The sequence below is a fragment of the Prosopis cineraria genome, unplaced genomic scaffold, assembly GCF_029017545.1.
Source record: "Prosopis cineraria cultivar Desert tree isolate PC_DT_omini unplaced genomic scaffold, ASM2901754v1 PC5, whole genome shotgun sequence".
In the NCBI taxonomy this organism is placed as follows: Eukaryota; Viridiplantae; Streptophyta; class Magnoliopsida; order Fabales; family Fabaceae; genus Prosopis; species Prosopis cineraria.
The window spans coordinates 3350423-3358884 of NW_026555336.1; the positions used below are offsets into that span (position 1 = coordinate 3350423).

Here is an 8462-nt window from a genome sequence, read left to right on the forward strand (position 1 = left end):
AATCCAAGTATGAATTCGAAGCAAAAGATATAAAGCGAATGGAGCTTCTAGTGTTATCAACTCTTCAATGGAAGATGAATCCTGTGACTCCAATTTCTTTTCCTTCGGCCACATTGTGAGAACACTCCGTTTAAAGAGCCACTCGCACTGTGAATTCCTCTTGCGATGCTGCGAACGCGTTTTGCTTTTACTGCTCGCGGTTAAGCTATTCCTATGCAGTTACTCTTCCATGTTTGGCATCAGACAAACATTCCGATGATGGATTTTCTTCATTTTGTTTCAGCATTCGAAGGTTATGAGTCATCTTCCTTCCATAATAGCTGCGGCTACAATGGTCCACGTTATCCGGGACATTGAACCGTTTAATGCTGGGGAATACAGAAAACCAGCTTCTGGGTTTACTCAAAATCAACGAGGTTTCTTTCTATGGTTTTCCATACTAGTAAATTTTGATGAATTACTGGGCAAATTTGATGGTAAACTCTTACAGGAACAAGTGAACCAGTGCTACAAACTTGTTTTGAAAATACTATGGTGTCATGAAGACATCCAAAATCTTCAAAGCAGACGCGAACGCCCATCTGAACCGAGAAGCCCAGATGGTGTCATCGATGCTTTCTTTAACTATGATAGTTCGAATGATTCGTGGGCCGTAGGATCAGTCTCAGTTTCAGAGGAGCCAATGTTGAAGAAGAATCGATCTCAGTCTCAGGAGCAGCCTATGCAATTGGCTTCATAAAATCGCGTCCATTGATTTATTGATGTTATTAATGCCCTTCGATAGTTTACCTACTGGTTAGTATTATTTCAAACATGGCAGCTACTAGCTAGTCTTCTTTTCGTTATCAATCTGGCAATGATCATATCATGGAATGTAACTTTGGTTATCACAGTTTTGTTCTTTGGTTCTATACATTCCTGGCCGAAAAATGAATTAGGCATAGAGTAAAGCATCCACTTCTCCATTTTCTACTTGCGAGTCGGCTTTGTGGATACAAGTTCACACGAAATATTCGGAATAAGTTTACATCATCTTAATTTTGCTGACAGATAAAATGAGAAACGGTGTCTAGTGGGAAACCGTGGTCTGTGAATAGTAACACGAGTATAACAGAAGTGAAGATGTTTCCGAAACCTATTAATGTGAATGTGTGTGAATGTCACTATGGTGGAAATGATCGGCCTAACAAAAGGTTTAAATCTTTTTTGGACTCTCAGCTTTAGAATGATATAGATTTGATCATAACAGTAGAAGAATATATGAAGTCAAAATTAATTTATATAAGCCTATAAGATTATTCTATATCAAACTTAGGAATAGAGATAGAACACAAGAAAGTATACCTAAATTCATCACCATATTTCTAGGATGTGTTTTCTAAATTTATCATTGGTGGGAACTCTGTATGTTTTTAAGAAGGGCATTGGAGAACGTTTTTTTCTAGTTGGCCAAACCAATAATTATAACCTTTATTTATAGAGTTAGTTTGTAATATTTATAATTTGGCTCCTTAACAAATCATAAATATCACCTTAGTTTTTATTCATTTATCCCATTACAACTATACTCCCAAGTCTTACAACTTTATCCTAGACAGACCACTTTATTTAAACTTAATTAAATAATGGCCATAATTTTTAATATATACATGTGTAGCCTCATATGTTGGATTTTATTTCCAACATAGAAAAGTTAATTTGTTTTTCAATTTTAGAAAAATCTTAGAGAACATTCAAAAAAAAATTCAGTACAAATTTCACCCCACCTATGGAGTTGTAGTTATAGTAGGAAATGTTATATATGATTGAAAGGTTTTCTATGAGCACATGTCTAGGAAAGTAAACACTTGCACAAAATAGTTAGCACCCAATATTTTATTCTCAGATCACCAACAATGTATTACTATGGAACCATTTTTTCTACATGTAGAGATATGGGTTCATTTCTTCTTGTTCCTTTTTTTCTAATGTAGAATTTTTCCTCCATTTGTAATTAAAAAAAAAAAGGTATGAACATGAAAACATTTTCTTTGTGCTGGGAGTTTAAAGCTAAAACTTTGGAGCCATATTGGAGTTAGCATAGATTAACTCACGCAATGTTTTATCCTCAGATCACCAATATTCAACAACGTATTACTCTCTTCTTCGTTTTTATATATAAGATATTTTTAATTAAATTACGTAAATTAATAAAAGTAAATTGATGAAAGTACTTATCTTTTCTTTAATTTAATAAAAATATAATGATCTATTTATAAAAAAATATGTTAATAACATTTTATATTTAAAGACAATTTTTTTAAAAAAAAAATCTCTTATATATGGAGGCCGGGAGTGTTATGAAACCATCTCTCAAATGTTTAGCTATCATGAGCTATGAGTACGACCTAGATACTGTCGTAGGAATATGGGTTGATTTTTTCTTATTCCTTTTTTTTTTTCTACACGCAGACTTTTGCCTCCATTTGTAATGAAAAAAAAAAAGGTGTGTGAATAATTGAATATGAAGGCATTTTCTTTGTGCTGGGAATTTAAAACTCTGGAGCCAATTGGAGTAAGTTGAAGAGATTCGGTACATGTCGGAACTGCATAATGGGCTTTGATGGTTTGAGTGCACGGCGTAAGCGAGATATTTTCCACGTGACAGCTATGGTGCTGCCAGACAATAATTCTGGGCTTATGACGAGCCTGCTTCTGAGAGTCAAATTTGGTCGTTATGTTGCTTCAGTGTTCTGAAAAACGTGGATGTGCTAAGAACAGTTACACTTGTCTTCATCATTTCCTTCGTCAGAATTGTTGGCCTCACATGTTCAGCAAACCACATACTTAAATGGGAATGGGATTGAACACAAGACTGGGCATTCAACCTCAAGATCCGATACAATGGAAGTGAACTTGGTGAAGTGGACTGAGTCAACACGTGAGAACCAAAAGAAAATTAGAAAGATTATTCTATTAGAAGATTCCTAGATAATTAGGGAAATGAATCTGTCATACAAGCACAATGCACACGATGGTTACTAAACTGCTATTGGTCAATCATAAATACAAATTTCTACAAGAGCAGTGTGAGAACAAAAGGCACAGGGTTTAGTGACCGTAATAATAGGCGCACGACGAAGAAGACGACGGAGAAAAGGAACTCGTGATTTTATCAAGAGCATACAACACTTCTTTCATTGACGGCCTTTTCTGAGGGACGCTGGTCACACAACTATACCCTAGCTTGAAGTAAGCCAACAAGGCGCCTCTTTACCCTCCACGTCAGCACGGATTGCCACATCAGCCATCCTCAAGGCCCTGTTCTTATCCTCCGCCAAAAGCCCAGTGCCTTGGCCCGTCTCATCAGTAACCACAGTCTTTCCCGTCAGTAGCTCCAGAAATATGACCCCAAACGTGTAGACATCCCACTTGGGTGTGGCTTCAGGTTCCTGAATGACTCAGGTGCATGGTAAGGGGAGACACCGCTTAATGAGCTTGGGCTTGGGCTTGGGCTTGGCCCAACGTTAATATCCTGGAAGCTATCCCGTGACGCACTGGATCTCTTGCTCCCGAAAATACGGGCCGAGCCTCCAGCTTTGTAACTGGTATCTCCTGTTAGATTTTCTCAAGACCAAAGTCTCCAATCTTGGGCTCCATATCACTGCCCAGAGAATGTTGCTGGGCTTCAGATTTCCATGCACGTGCTTTTTGTCGTGGAGGTAAGCCAGCCCACGTGCTACCCCTCTAGCAATCTTCAGCCTTATTTCCCATGGCACATGGCAAGGCGCGGAGCCTACTTTCCCTGACATGCAAAGCACATCTACTTCAAAATTGTGTTCCAGAATTAAACACCTTCCAATTTCCAAGTACATTGATAAGAAAAAAATAATCCCAGAAAAAATTTATTTTTTACATAAGGATTTATAGGAATTTTTGAAATTTTAACTTAAAATTATATTTACATGATACATATTTTAGTTTCCAATTTAGCAAAATCCATTTGTCAACAATCCGTCTATGTTTGAATATATTTTTTAAAATACTTGGCTTGAAACATAAAATTTTGTTGGATAATATAAAAATCAATTAAGAATAGCTTCAATTCATGTTTCAAAAAATTAAAAGCTGGGTTTCCTAAACAGACTTTCAATTAGACTTTAAATAGACTTTCACATTAGCACAATAAATATCCAAAGAATATCTATTCCTTTGGTCTTAAGAAAAAGAGCGTCCTTATTTTGATCCTGTTTATAAAATACTTTTTTAATTTTTATATAAATTTTTTATCCTTTTTCCTTCATTAAATGTCAGATTATTTTATTTTAATGGACACATTTAATGAGAATAAAATTTAAAACTTATTAAATTTTTAAACAAAATTAAAAAATCAAGTTTTTCTTGATTTGATAAAACAGGTTAAAAATGACTTAATAAATAAAATCACGATTGCATGGGATAGCATGTGAAAAATACTTTTCAAATTAGAAAAAGCTGTATCCAAAATATAACCTTAGAGGACCGTGAGACGGTGGGGTGACAAGAGGCAGAAGGAAAGGGTGAAGTTTTCTTTCAGTTGGAAAGGCAAGCGACATAAGAAAGAAAACAAAGGGCGTAAATAAATGAATAATGTTAAACTGGGTACAGTGTTCACACCAACAAGAAAATCTGGGGCAGTGTTAGTAATTATGAGCACGCGTTTTATGATCAGAAAGCCATACGTAAAGCAGTGGGACTCAGAAAGGTTGACTCGGATGCATTAAAGAGAAGGGTTCAGTTTCACCTACTCCACCGTCAGCTCTATTATCCTCTAAAGCTCACCACATCATAATCCTACTTAATTAATCCCACCTTACCCTGCTCTAGTCAGCGTCATTCAACTTAAGAGAATGTTCTAAATTCTAATCTTAATTCGCACTATTACTATTTTTTTAATTTTAATTCAAAAACAAAATTGGCGAGAAAGGGACGAGGGACTTACTGTAGCGAAAATTGGCGAGGCTGCCATTGGGAACGAAGTCGTAGATGATAAGCTTCTCTTCATTTCCCCAATAGAATCCTCGAACCCGAACCAGGTTTGGATGAACCAGTTTGGCTACGACCCGGACTTGCGTCTCGAAGTCCTTGAACCGGCCTACACCGATCTCACCGATTCTCCGGACCGCTAACGCGGTGCCATCTTCGAGGACTGCTTTGTACATTATGCTCGAACCGGTGGCGCCCAGGATGAAAGCTGACGCCTTTAGAAGCGTCTCCAGCTCCATCTCTCTTTCCCCATCAACTGTCACCAACGTCCCTGTTTTGTTCTGCAAACATTCTTCTTGTCTATGAATCTGATTTTTAGCGCCATTTTGTGCTTCCACTTCGCTTTCAGAAGAACTTGTAGATTCTGATGGTGATGATGATTCTTCTTCTTCGGTGTTTTTATGCAAGCATGACCAACTTCTGAACCCTTTTGACTCGAAGGACGGCGATGATGACCCATTGATGGCTTCTTTGTTTAGGGCATCCTCCGACTTCTTCCTTCTTTTTAATTGGAACACGTATAGGAATATCACGGCTAAGATTCCGATGCCTATAATGTCCCCTACAACGATTCCTATGATTGTTCCTGTTCTTAGTCCTGTCCTCTCTTGCCGCAAAGGCCCGTTTACTGACTCCGATTGAGGAGGATCAAGTGTTCTTGGAAATACGGCGAATGCAGGACGAGATGTCGGAGCAGTGGCGTTTGGTGAAGGAGCTGGTGGCGAGGAGATGGGACATGGGTTATCGATTTCTCCTCCGCAGAGATCGGGATTCCCAGAAAATGAGTTTGAATCGAGGTTCGTGAACACGGAGGAATCTGGAATCTCTCCGGCGAGATTGTTGAAGGAGATGTCAACTGTAGCGTTACTTGGAATTTTATCTGCGAATTCTGGGGTGATTTTCCCGGAAAATTTATTGAAGGATATATTCAAGTATCGCAGACGATCACCGCCGAAATCCGAAGGAAGAGATCCGTTCAACAAGTTCGAAGACAGATCTAGGACTTGCGTCATTCGGAACCCACTAGGAAGACCACCTGATAAGTAATTATTCTTCACCGACACAACAGTTAGATTCTGCATCTTTCCAAGACCAGTGGGAAGGTTTCCCGCCAATGCATTGTCAGAGAGGTTAAGAAGCTGAAGATTAGTGAGCTGAACTACGGAATCTGGAATCTCCCCGGAGATCAAGTTGTTAGACAAATCAAGAAACCCGAGCTTTGAAGCCTGGAAAAGTGAAGTGGGAAGAGAGCCGTTGAGAGAATTATTAGAGAGGTCGAGACTTCGAAGATTTTCAATCAAACCAAGATCGTCAGGAATGGAGCCCAGAAGCTGAGAATTCGGAAGAGCCAAACCAACCACACGATCCTGAGAAGAATTCGTTGCATCCGGAACAACGTCGCATTGAACTCCTTTCCACAAACAAGGAGTCTGGTCCCAGTAGTTCCAGCTTCCAAGCTGGAACAAAGGATCAGTCAAAACAGAGTACTTCAAAGAAATCAACAAGAGACCATCTCTGTTTAATGCAAGACATGGATTCACAGCAACAGTAAGAAGAAAAACAAGTAGGAAAAATCTCCAGCATAAATGGGGAAGAAGACTGGAGAAGCTCATGATTTGAGAGTGTAATCCGACGGCCACATCTCTGGACGAATAAAAGAGGAGAAAGATACTTGTGATGTAACAGAATTGGAACACAAATAAAAGAAAAAAAGAAATAGAAGGATGAAGAACAGAGCAGCTCAGCAAAACCAGAGAATTATGGCGAAGACGAGATGGAAATAGTTAAATGGGTTCGCAGTACTCTGCGGGTAAAGTGTCGGAAGAATAGATCTTTTGCGACTACTAGACACAGGTGGTGCTAGGAAGATTTGGAAACCAAGGCTTTGATGATTGATTCCTTAAATAATGGTGTGAATATATTAAGAGGAAATTATTGCCAACGACTTAAAATTTCCCAAAAACAAAAATTATAATCATTTTCAATGTTAATATCATTTACAAATAAGTTCTTAAAAAATTGTTGTCAGAATTTGATAATGTCATTATCAAAATATTTTAAGATGATACCTCTTTAAAATGAGGCAAAACTTTGTTTAATGTGATTAATATATTTTTACCAAATTAAATCAAGACAAATAGTTTTTAATATATAATAATATTAATAACAGGAGTTTATTTTAAAATAAATAATTTATAGAAGATGGACATGTCTTAATTTAATTTAATTAAAAATAATTATCTTAAATATGTAAGCTTGGTTAACTATGAAAGTTTTTTCCCTTAAAAATTTCATAGCAATTTTTGTAAAATCTACTAATATATTCAATTAAAAAATAAATAAAACAGATTCCTTAGATCATGGCACTTGTATATCATGATTTACGAGAAAATAATGTCCAGCGACCTGCAATTCCAAATAGTTAAATTATGTTTTTTAAAAAATATAAAATTATTGTTCAATAATAGAACGAATATAAATATCAATATTGATCAATTTATAAAAATTTTGAGTTATAAAATTATGTAATTAATTATAAAATTATAGAATCATTTAACAAAATTATATAAAATTCTTCTTAATTTTATTTTTTAACAGAGAAATTTAAAAATTTTAACCTTTATAGATTGGTAAATTTAACACATAAAATTATAAAAGCAAAATTAAAACAAAATAAACTATGAGCCCTTATTTCAAATTAAAAAAAACTATAAGAATTTGTAAATTAATTTTTTAAAAAAATTAAATACTTTCTTCATCCCTGTAGTTGTAGATAAAATTTTTTAATCGAATCCCTGCATACTAATAAACATGTATTATTTAGTTAAAATTACATAAAATCACAATAATTTTTTAATTTTATTATTTAATAATGTCACAATTAATATCATGATACTTGAGGTTGAGGTACACAATTAATATCTCCTCAACTATTTAAGATAAGAAAAAAAAATTATTTAATTACTTAAAAATATTATTGACACCCATTATATTATGAATAAAATAAATTTTTAAAAAATATTTTATGTTTAGGGAATGAGGGAGTGTCATCAATAGATTTATAAGTAATATTCTTTGTCCTAAATAAAAATGATATTAGGGGAGATATTTCATTTTCTTGACCCTCCTTCATACTACGTTGGAAAAAAAAAAAAAAGCACCCACATGACAATAAATACTAGTAAAAATATGTTTATCGTTAAATTAAGTCTATCTCTAAACTTTAAAAAATGAGAATATAATTTTACAACGTTTTTTGTTACTCCAAAGGATTTAAACATTAACTGAAATTCATATCTCAATTCATTCAACTTGTGAGTTAGGTATAAAGTAACCATAATTTTGTCAATACAATCATTTAAAAAATTATCATCTTGAGAGTAATTAACTAATTATATATTTCTCTCTCATATAAAATGCATGGGTTTAATAGTTCACCTTTCCTTAGCCGTCACTCC

At 35.2% G+C, this 8462-nt stretch overlaps 2 pseudogenes; one reads left to right on the forward strand and one right to left on the reverse strand.

The window, feature by feature from the left end:
• Window positions 1-784, forward strand: part of LOC129311470 (cyclin-D3-3-like) — a 937-nt pseudogene extending 153 nt beyond the window's left edge.
• Window positions 785-2934: 2150 nt separating this feature from the next.
• On the reverse strand, window positions 2935-6866 carry LOC129311395 (probable LRR receptor-like serine/threonine-protein kinase At4g37250; annotated as a pseudogene).
• Window positions 6867-8462: the final 1596 nt, after the last annotated feature.